Here is a 12,610-nt window from a genome sequence, read left to right as displayed (position 1 = left end):
GATGATCCTACTCTTTATTGGGTGATATTATGAATTAAATGACCACTAATTTGTAATGTGATTGGCACATGTAACATATTCATTAAGTGTTTGTCTCCCAATAAATTTTAGACTCTTCTTATTCTCCCCCTCTTCAAATTTTCCCTTTGTTTCTATACTTTCTTACTGTGTTAATTACATGGTAAGCTAGAATTGGAAAAAAAGGGTTATCACTGAGATCTAAAAACTAGATACTACAATTGGGCTTGTCAGGATAATTGTGGCAATTCCTATCTCAACTGTCTTGGTAGTTTTTTTCCTTTGAACTTTAAGTGCTTTTTTTGTTATTTTTGGTTTTCTTTGGTTTTTTTCCTGAGCACTGAAAATCTTAAGTGAAATAGAGAATATGTTCAGTATCATAGTAGTCATTGGTACTGTTCACTTATATTTCAGGTTGTCTTCCATCTAGGTATACGGTAGGGGTTACACTCCCTCCCCACCCTCCTTGAAGCGGAATATGAGTAGAGGCATGTGCTACTTCCCAGTGGAAGTCTTTGAAACCAAAAACAATTTTCCCTTTCCTTCACATTATCACAGTGATCAGAAGTGTTCCACGTGTGGAGACTCCAGCTCCTCTCTGAGAACGACTAGGAGGAGAGCCCCCTACTGACTGTAAATGGACACACAACATGAGCTAGAAACAAATTTTTTCTAAGACACTGAGAATTGGAGGTTATTACCAAAGGATAGCCTCGCGTATTTTGACTGATTAAAACAATTTTCCCTTATTTATATAAGTAATTATATTAATTTTCTTGGGTTGTCATAAGAAAGTACCATAGACTGCGTGGCACAAACAACAGAATTTTATTTTCTCACAGACCTGGAGGCTAGAAGTCCAAGATCAAGGTGTTGGCAAGGTTTGTTTCTTCTGAGATCTCTCTCCTTGGCTTGTAAAGGGCCATCTTTTCCCTGTGTCTTCACATGGTCTTCCCTTTGTACTTGTATGCCTTCTGATCTCTTATAAGGACACCAGTCATTTTGGATAGGGATTGACCTATCCTATTGACCTCATTTTAATTCAATTGCCTTATGTCTAAACACAGTTACATTCTGAGGTACTAGGGGTTAGGATTTCAACATATGAATTTTGAGGGACACATCAATGACCATAACAGTAATATTTATTCACCTAGCCTAAGGTGCATTATTTTATATGCATTATTTTATATGCTTAGCCTTAAGGCTAAGCAGAAATGTAAACTTCCATTGTAACCTCGATTTTGACCAGAGGCTAGAAATTAATTTGAGATGATACCCCATGAATATCTAAACCAATTTAACTTACTATCAGTTTTGGGTCACAAAGCCATAAGCATTTATTTCTACTTTTCATAGACCATCAATATCTAATAGTTGCATTCATATAGATCTAAAACAACCATAAAAATATGAATAATTGATCAAATAAAAAATTGTTTTTCATTTCATTTAATAGAATGTAACCTCTAGGAAAGTAAGGATTTCATGTTATTTTTCATTGAACAAAGACTGTCTGATAGTAGCTACTCAAATGAATAAATATATGAATTCGTAAACAAGAACCAAAAATCCAAAAGCTGTCACTGAATTGATTTGCATAGCCTGGGAATATTATGTATAACTTCTCCCAAATGATATTTCTATGTGAAGACTGGGCAAAAATGTGAGAGATAATGTATCAGTAGGGAGTATACTTCTAGAAGGTTAATACAAACAGCTTCATAAATTCTTATCTACTTCTTCCAATTACTCCTCTCCTATCAATAATAAGTTGGATAACCAAGACTGTTGAAAGGATTGAAAGTTAAAAAAAAATTTCTGGTGTCCCAAAACACAGCCAGATTTTGAGGTATAGGAAGAATGCCAAAGAAAAGGGAGCAACAGTTGTCCCTATCAGAATGACACTATTTGGTAATAATAGCAATGATACCTGGTATAACATCTTTGGCCCCTCCCAATGTTTATGAATTATGGGCATTTCTCTGACCTACTGGGGGGAGGAAGAGCTGCCCACCCTACCAATGCTCCCAAGGGAATGTGTCTGATGAAAATGTATTTATGGCTGATAAATACTGTGCTCTAGTTATGTATTTTTTCCATTTTAAAACTACTGTTCTACAAGTTTTAATTCATCAATGACTTGAATATGGAGGAGACAGTATAGTACAATTTAAGGGAGGAACTGAACTAGAAGTGAGGAATCTGGTTTTCTGGTTCATCTGTGTGGTAAATTAGGTAAGTGATCTTGAGTGAGTCACTTAACCTCTCTGGGCCCCAATTTCTTCATTCATAAAACTGGAAGCCCAACACAAGAGCTGATGAGACTCTTCTCTGGTTGAAATAATGGATGGCGGGGAGGCAAAGCCTGGCTCTTTTGGTCAACTTGCCCCCAGACCTTGCCTCGACACCATCAGTGTTCTATGGGGCCCCTTCTTGGAACCCAGGGCTCCTCAGACCAATGAACACAGGCTGTCTAAGAGCTCGCTATGGTCCTCTCACTCACAAAAGTTCTACAACCCATAGGAGTTTTTCTTTTGTCATTAAGTTTCTGAGTATAAGCTGAAGTCCATTTTATAGTTTTTCTAGAGAAACAAATTAGCCTAAATTTTGGGTGGGACACTAGCTTATGTTTTTTAAATATTTGGATGTCTACTGTTTCCTCTCCCTAAAATTTATTGCTTCCTTTTATCCTCCCTTCCTATAACACGTTCACTATTTCTACCAGGGAAACTCCTGTTTGACCTTAAAAAACCCTGTTCAGGGATTCTTACCTCCGCTAGTAAGCCTTTCCTGACTACCATTTAAGCCTTTGCTGACCCTCAAACCAATTCCTCCATTTTACTATCCTTCTACCATGTCCAGATCCCTATGATTACATGAACCTCACTGTCTTGTGACTGCTTCTTTATGTAACCACTTGCCTTCCTCTGGCATGAGCTCCTTAATGGATGAAACTATGCCACACTTAACACTGTGCTTAGTGGTTATTAATATACACTCAGAAGTTATTTATTGAACTAAAAAGATATTCTGGACATTAAGCAACCCTGTAATAGCAGTACACAGAAGTCAGTTGAGGGGTGAAACTGAATTCACAGAAACTTCCACATGGAGCTGAATTTACTGATCTGACAGTAATCAGGTCTGAATTCCTCCTTAATACATTCAATATTAGGGAAATGGGATGAGAATGGGGGTAGGCTAATGCTAAATCACAGCAATGCTAAATCACAGAGTTCGAAAGAATATTTCCCCTTTGTAAAAGTGTCACTTTATTTTTTCCCCTTTAGTCATTATTTTTTCTGGGAAATTGAGAATTTTCATTTGAAAATCAATTTTTTTTCTGGAGTACCCACCCTGGGCTTAAGCATGATGTTCTAGAACAAAATATTTCCTGGAGAGATTTGAGTGAGGCAGAAACAAGATCATTTTCAAAACAGCTTCAAAAGTTAGTCTGCCTTCATGGCTCTTCCCAGAAGTAAGACCCAAGAGCTAAAAAGGAGTGCTCTAGGTTAAACCACTGATTTCCTAAATGTAGTTGCACATTTTACATACAGGCATTGCTCATTATTAAAATGTGGAATATGTTGACTTTTATCTGTGGGTTAGGTGGGATGCGACTATAAAAGCATCTATTAGTGCTAATTACACCTTGCCTTTCATCTCATTAGCAAAGCAAACCTAAAATTTAAGGTCCTTGACAGAATGGCATTTTGATTGGGCACTCTTTATTTTAGTAGCTTATGATTTTTCACTTTTAGTAGCAGAGAAAACAATCAATTTGTCAAGGATAAAATGTTAAAACTGAAAACACTGCAGTTATTACAGAGGAGCAAGCTAGCAGCTGATTTAGCCATCACCTAAAAAGCAGCAACATCCTGGCCGTGGAATTTAGATCATCTAGTGAGAAAGTTCTGACTTGTCCTGGAAATCATTGGTGAGGGTGATGAATGTTGTGACTTTGCCTAAATAGGAAACCCTGTGAAGAGGGAAGGATAGAGTAGGCCTGAGGGACACTGTGGATTTAGAGTCAAATAAATTGACAACAGTACTTTGATCTTTTTATTCCTTGGCCAGTACAGAGAAAGGTCTAGGTAAAAGGTCAAAGCTAGGTAAATTAGGAACAGATACTTCTCTTCTTAAATTTGAAATCCCGTGGATAGAGGGAAAGCAGCTAACTGGAGTGAAATGCACACTAGAGCATCAGAATATGAATTTGGCAATGTGATTTCACTAAGCCTTATACCATTTTTAAACTTTCTTATTAAAAAAGAATATCTTAATTCATGCAAATGGCTTCAACTGTATCTTATATCTGTGCCCCTTATATTAGTGATAAAGAGGGCTTGGTCTTTTATGAAGGGTTGAACATGGAGTATCTCATTTAACTCTCATAACTACTTTCTGGTGTGAGACTATTATTAGCCCCACTGTGTCAATAAGGCACAGAGATGATAGTAATTTATCCAATTTTACCTTGGATAAATTTTTTAGAGTAAATTTATATTATAAGTAAAATTTATTTGGAGTAAATAAATTAGACTCCAAAGTCAACACTTTGCTGCTTTCACAGGAAAAATGGGAAAGATACAGACCGTGTATGAATTTCTATGGAACCCATGAAATGAATATTAGAACAAATGCATTTTATTAGTGCTCTGAGCATCTTCAAAGAGGCAACAACATAATTGGTTATAACCACCAAGGAATTTGAAATTTACCCTTCTGATGTCTTTTAAATATGTTGAGGAGACCCAAACCCTGAAAATGATGGTATTTGTCTTAGAACATCATAAAATAGTGATGTCACAAAGGATGTCACTTGAAGTAAGAAAAATTTTACTCTCAGAAAATACATTTGCATTCTGTGTGTAGGACTAATAGTAGATATATGTTATGGATTGGATGTTTGTGTGCCTTCAAAATTCATATGTTGAAGGTGTAACCCCCAGTGTGGCTGCATTTGGAGGTAAGGCCTCTGAGGAAGTAATTAAGGTTACATGGGGTCATAAGTGTGGAGTCCTGATCCGATAGGGTTAGTGTCCTCTGAAGAAGAGGCATCAGAGAGTTCAAAGGAACGGCCATGTGAGGACAAAGCAGCCATCCTCAAGACAGGAAGACAGCTCTTATCATAAACTGAACCCTGCTGGAACCTTGATTTTGGATTTTTCAGCCTCTGTAATTGAGAGAAAATGCATTTCTGTTGTTTAAGCCACCCAGTTTGTGGTATTTTATTATGACAGCCTGAGCAGACTTACACAATAAAATGTTTGGAGAAATCACATTTTCAAGCTTTTACTTTAATATTTTTGTGTTAGTCATTCCTTTTGCCCTCTGCTAGCAGCAGACAAGTAGTAGCAGGTCTCAAAGATTTAAGAAAATCAGATACCAAATAAACAATACTCTGTATTGATTCATTTTTCTATAATTCTGGGAAAGAACATCATTTTTATTTCAAGTCAATAAGCTTGTTCAGTTCCTGGAATACGACTATCTCTCAGGGGACAACCAGGAGCCACTGGACAGATGAGACACGTCCTAAGCTTTGTCAGTTTGAGAATATCTTTTGGTATGAAAGCTTTTGTGTTTTTATATTGTTGTTTATTTTGAAAACAATTTTATAACTAATGAATATTTATTGGAAATTTCCAAGGAATAAAGGTACCCATAGTACCACTACCCAGACATTCTGGTAACACTGGAGGAATTATAGTCTAAAGATACATGTCCTGCTTATACTATTCTCCTTTATAGAGGAGATACTTCAGAGCATGGGTTCAGAGGATCGAATCTGTGCCAGGCTTTGTCACAAACTCCTCGTGAACTCAAGGAAAGTCTGCTCTTCCTGGTCTCAATAGAGAAATACTAGTAATCTATGTTAACTACTAATTTCCAGGACTTTTTATATGAATGTATTTTTACATGATAGTAGAGCTTGATCCTTCTCAAAGAGGGAATAACATAAACGTCAATGTTATCATCAGTGACAGGCAGCCCCCTAGGGTAGTTGGAACAGTATGACTTGTGCAGAACCCAACTTCTTAGTAGGCCCCAAAAAAACCCAAACAAACCAGAAATACTGGAAATTTTACAGAGCTGGACTTCTAATTCACGGTCAGTTAAGTTATTCAGCATATATTTAGCACCAACTGTGTAAGCAAAGCAACCATAATCTTACTTGGTGCTATTAATGGAAGTGGGAGAAAGGAAAAACAGAGAATCTACTTTACTGTCTAACCCACTATTCCTTACATATTTTCTTATATTTACTCCTATATTAAATATCTTAGGAGTTGAAGATCAGCTCTAATTCTCTCCATTCCTCAGAGTCTTGGAATCACACACACAAAGAAAATAAAGTATGAGATGGAAGGAGGCTGCTCTTCACTATACACGCAAGTCTAGAAGTCTATAACATATGGCAAACTCAAAGGCATAATTCTTCAGCTTTACTTACGGGCATTACTAAATAATAAAACCTAGTTTTTTCTTCGTAAGGCTACTTTTTAAGGTATTTTTTAAAGGAGGGTTAACAAAGCCTTAAGGAGTGCACTGTACCTGGCATGCTATGACAGAAAAACTACTGTAACACCACCAGCAGCTCCTATTCTCCAGGTATTACAGACCACAAAGAACATGCTACATTATGGCTTCAAACTCAATACAAAATCATAAAAGAACCAGCTTCAGACTACTGTTTCATCATTATTCTCTCGCTAGGCTCTAGTGAGAGAATAATGGGCAAGTTGCTTAATATCTCTTAAGTGTCTGTTTCCTCATTGTAAAATGAGCATAATAATGTCTTTCTCCATATTGCAATAAGAATGAGATGAAAGAACATTTGTGGGTATATCTTTCAATGTCCATCAGGAAAACAGAAACCATTCTAGAGATTTCAAACAGAGAGGGCTTTAATGCAGGGAGTTGATTACAATGACTTAAAAAGGGTTGTAAATGTAAAAGGCAGAGAGGTCGACTGTGCTGCAATAGGAAAGCTGCTATCACCACTGCTGCCACCTTCTGCCACTGTTATAACTGAACAGGAAACCCAGGAGTCCACACTCCATTAAGGAGCCCACACACAATCTCACTGCTGCTGCAAAAAGCACTGCTACTTCTGCTGTTAGAACTGCTCTGCCACCACTTAATGAGAATCCAGGTACTTAGATCACCACTGAGGACCTAGCTCTCCCATTGCTCCTCCTGTCCAAAATGCCTCCAAAAGCAGGCGGGGGGGGGGGGGGAATGGCTTCCTCCTTCCTTTTGCCTTACCAATCTTCTACCAAGACATCATGCAGAACCATCTGTAAATCAGGTCTCAGTTTTTCTTCTTCTACCAATTGACCAGAGGAAGCAAGTCAGGAGCTGTTTCCCAAAGGGACAGCACTTGCTTGCAGAAGAGGCCATGGCTTTGCTCCAAACTACCCATGAAATGTTAGGTGTGGATTGAGGGAAGATGGCAATAAAGCAGAAGTAGGAGTTATACAAGTCTGAGTCACTGGTCAAGCAATTTACTTGTATTTTTAGGATCTTATCAAGGCTAATCTCATATACCCTGCTTCTAATTAATGACAGAAGAGTGCTGCCTTATATACCCCTGTTTAGAGCCTGGTGAACCAGATAATACCCAGTTTATAGTGGGCAGTTCAGATACTCAAGGATCAAGCATTGGTTTTTACCCGGGCCCACAAGAAAATCGGGAACTGTTTTTAGAGATGGTGGTTGTTTGTATAAGGCATCATAGCTTTCCCCATAAACCCTCAGGATCTGCCCTAGAAGTCCCTGCTGGAGCATGTCAGAACCTCCATAGAGCATCCCAATCTGTGATAGACATTTGGACAGCCATTGAATCTTCTGTCATAAAACCCAAGTGGAAGAGCCTTGAGCGCCACTATTTTGGTAGCCTTGCAAAGTTACTCAGTAAATACTCAAAACAGCACACTGCAATGTGGTATTATTTACCTCAACAATGCAAAGATGAACACAAAGCATTGCACCTCTTTCATAGTGGTGAATAGTGCAAGATGCAGCAACTTGTCTTTTTTATTATGTAAAAGATGCCCCAGAAGATTAGACTCCTCAACTCCACCAAGATGCCAGACCCTTGAGTTTTTATGTGGCTTATCCCCTACCTTCTCACACACATGTGATTTTCAAAGGCTGTGATTCTCAAACTTTAGCACTCATCAGAACTACCCTTAGGGCTTGTTAAAACACAGACTGATCCACCTACTGATTCAGTATGTTTGGGGTGGGTCTGAGGCTGAAGAATTTTTATAACATCCCCAGGTGGTGTTGATACTGCTGGTCCAAGGATCACACTTTGTGAACCACTTTCTTAAGTCACTGCTTCCTGATCACCGGGATCGATCAGCTTGTTATGATCTATGTAATGGATCTTATGTTCCAGAGAATGTTGAGATAATAATCAAGGTCTCTGTAGACTAGATTATGATCAAGAGAACATAACAATTAACAAAGTCCTAAGTGAAGATGTACTTTTGTTCTTGCCAGATAGAAGCAAAATGTTCTTTGTAAATTGTATAGAAAAGAAAAAAATTGCCAGATCAATAACTATATACCATGTGCAAAAAGTTATATTGTTTTGCTCCACAACTTATATTTATAATTAGAATTATTTATAACCTAATTACTAAACAAAACCCTAATTCTCCAAGATCCACCTGCATTTTTCACAAAAGACAATATTAATTAGGTTGGTGGCAAGGATGAATACTTCTGAATTTTTTAAATGTTTGATAGGGACATTAATCTCTGTGATTCCTCCCATGAATGAGATATTGCTTTCAGTTTGTATTTTGGTAGGGATGAGAAGTTTCAAGGGCTTCCACTTGGTCCTGCCTACAATAATAGCCCTCAATCCACAGTTGATGAGTCCATGGTGGGGATTCTATTTATTGCCAAAAATGTCATTTCAACTTGTATTTGAGAGCTGTGAAATCACAACAACATGGGTCCACGGACCTATTAAACCCACTGTGACATGTAGTAAAACCAAAACTCCATACACTTTTAGTTGGATTAAAATGATATTTGACATCATCAGGGAATAGCAATTCGGAAATATTGATTTATGATGTTCTAAAAGTCTGGGTATTCCCCTTTCCTCAAGTACATAGCCATCTTGGTAGATAGATTCAGATCCCTCTGGGAAAGAATTTGAAGAGGATTAGAGTATTTACTTATTACAGTGTCCCAGGGGGCTTCTTCAAAGATACCTAACTTTCCCTTCATTTAGGTGGGTCTGGGTCTTTGAACTGCCTCATGTCTGGAAACTGGATGAGAGAGTATGACTATCTTTTGTGCAGATTCGAACCAGTCTTTTCTCCCTAGTCTTAGGGTTTCACTAACTATAAGATAAGCTACCAATATATTTTACACTCAAAGACTTTGTAAAAAATTAGCTATTGTTAAGAAACTTTGCAAGCTGAAACTGACTGTCACTGTAGCCCCAACTTAAAATATACCTAAAACTAAACACTGCTATATGGCCTCTGCCTTGGCCTTTTGGGATCTCATCAATACTACTGAACAAGAGGGTCCATTATATTCAGTCCTTCTTGGGGTACCCACTGAAAAGCCATTTCTATACATATTCTCTAGTTCTTGTTTTTTCCAGTATAAGCTGGCAAAATGTTATCATTCTTTTAATGTGAATCCCTTGGAACACTCTGGGACTTCTTCTGAGTCTAGAGACAGATGGGTGTGAAAGTGAAAGAGAAAGAGAAAGCCTGTGCACGGCAATGAAGACCCAACCCAGACAAAAATTTTTTTAAAAAATTAAAAAGGGCTTCCCTGGTGGTGCAGGGAGTGGTTGAGAGTCTGCTTGCCAATTCAGGGAACACAGGTTCGTGCCCTGGTCCGGGAGGATCCCACATGCCGCGGAGCGGCTGGGCCGGTGAGCCACGGCCGCTGAGCCCGCGCATCCGGAGCCTGTGCTCCGCAACACGAGAGGTCACAACAGCGAGAGGCCCGTGTACCGAAAAAAAAAAAAAAAAAAAAGGGGCTTCACTGATGGCGCAGTGGTTGAGAGTCCGCCTGCCGATGCAGCGGACACGGGTTCACGCCCCGGTCCGGGAAGATCCCACATGCCGCGGAGCGGCTGGGCCCGTGAGCCATGGCCGTTGAGCCTGCGTGTCTAGAGCCTGTGCTCCACAACGGGAGAGGCCACAACAGTGAGAGGCCCACATACCGCAAAATAAATAAATAAAAGTTTAAAAAATATTTTAAGCAAATGAAAATTAAAATACAACCTATCAAAATTTGTAGGATGCAATGGAAACAGTGTTTAGATGCAAACTGATAATACTGGATACATACATTAGGAAACATGAAAGATTTAAAATGAATAATCTAAGTTTTCACCTTCAGAAACTAGAAAAAGAAGAAAATTTAATCTTAAAGAAGCAGAAGAAAAGAAATCATAAAAATAAGAACAGAAATCAATAAAATTCAAAACAGGAAAGCAACAGAGAAAATCAGTAAAACCAAAAGCTGTGTTTTGGAAAAAAATCAATAAAAATGATAAACCTGTAGGCAGGCTAGCCAAGAAAAAGAGAACACAGAATGCAAATGCCAATATCAGAAATTAGAGTGGGGTCATCACTACTAATTTCACGGACATTCATGGATAATACACACTTTAAATAAATATGATTATATTTGTCAATTATTCCACAATGAAGTTTTTTTTTTAAAGATAGTAAAGGAATACTGGAACAACTCTATGACACAAATTTGATAACAAGTGAAATGGACCAATTCCTCGAAAGACACAAATTACCAAATTCACACAGGGAGAAATAGACTATCTGATTAGGCCTATATCTGTTAAAGGAATTGAATCAATAATTAATAAAATTCCAGAAAAAGAAAACATCAGACCCAGATGGTTTCACTGACAAATTCTACCAAAATTTTAAGGAAGAAATAGCATTAATTCTCCACAATCTCTTCCAGAAAACAGAAGCAAAGAAAATACTTCCTAACCAATTCTATGAGGTTATCATTATTCTAATGTGAAACTAAACTGTTAGTGACTAAATTTGCCACTCCTCCAAGGAGATTTTTAATATAAAGATTAGACCTCTACTAGTATGACTATCACTCTTTGTAGTATCTAGATGCCTTTGGACCTTCTTAATGTCACGAAGGTGACTCTGGGCAAAAAACTGATCTTTGAGCTATGGAAACTATGAAGAATCTTAAGCCATATAAGACAGAGCTGATGAAATTCATTTCTTGAGTATTCATTTGTTTATAAGTTTGAAAACCCTTGGCAAATTCTTGATAACATTAGAGGTATCTAGCCTTCATGTCAACAAAGCCAAAATCTAACAATAGCCTGAACACAATGGTCTTGCTCTGACTTCAGCCCTGTCATATGCCCTTAACCTCCACATCCTGGGAACTTCCTGTGTGTGGTCTGGCCTGCACCCTCTCCCCTGTTCCTCCTTCCCTGGTTTCCCCTCAGATCTCAATAGTCCTGGTTCTTCTCTTTCTCCCTACTTCTCCTGCCACCCACAGTCCTGGCACAGAGCACATCATCCAGATGTGTTGTCTTTCCCATTTCAAACATCCAGATATCTGGATACCATACAATGAACTGAATTTTTCATTTTCCTTCCAAGGGGTGGTAGCCTGTGATCCAGACAGAGTCTGTTTTGTCTGATTCAGCTCTGGAATTGTCTAATTATCTATAAAGAGGAATAAAACAGACATGAGGGTGAGGGAATCCAGTGGGTTTAAAGAGATCATCCTAATCTTGATCTTTGCAGTCAATGTTACTGTGGTAAGTAACATGTGCAAAATCTGTATCTCCATACTAACATGTCTTTTGTTTAGAAACTCAGCCTTTGAGGGGGTGAGGTCAGGGAACAGTCACAGAATTGTTTCTCCTTGTAATATGCTAAGAACTTCTATCCCAGAGAGGGGTAGGAAGATAAACTTCCTCTTTAAAAGCTATTAAACATATCCCTGGAAAAAGCAGAAACTTGAACTGAATGAGACAATGCAATGGAATTCCATATTCTTTGATGACTGGGAAAATACCGATTCTGAATATAGGCAATGGGTCACATTGTTTCTATTTGACTCTTCCAAAGATGCCACCACCATATTTGGGAATTGGGAACTGGAAATGAGAATTTAGAAAAATATGATCTGGAAATTACAAGTAAGAAATTATTCACAAATTGAAAATAAATAATCCTAAGAAATATATGCAAGCTTTATGAACATTAGCTTAATTCAATTCCTTGATATTTATTAAATATCAACAATACAATGACCAAAACTTCTTATCTCAGTTCTTCCTCCAAAAATCAATTAATAAATAACCCTACAAACAACACTAAAAAGCACTAAAACAATTCTTGATACGAAATTTACAGAGATTTTTGGTTTTTCCAACCAGAGCTTCCAGGGAAAGGCTTCTAATTTAATTCTAGAGCAATTATTTATTGTTTTTAACTATGAGATAATCAAATATTGCCTTATGTAGGTAGATATTGCTTCTAGGTGATTTTATCCTTAACATTACAAAACAATGACTACAAGCTAAATCCAA

This window comes from Grampus griseus (genome assembly GCF_964374135.1).
Source record: "Grampus griseus genome assembly, chromosome: 1".
NCBI lineage: Eukaryota > Metazoa > Chordata > Mammalia > Artiodactyla > Delphinidae > Grampus > Grampus griseus.
This window is presented reverse-complemented; position numbering follows the sequence as displayed.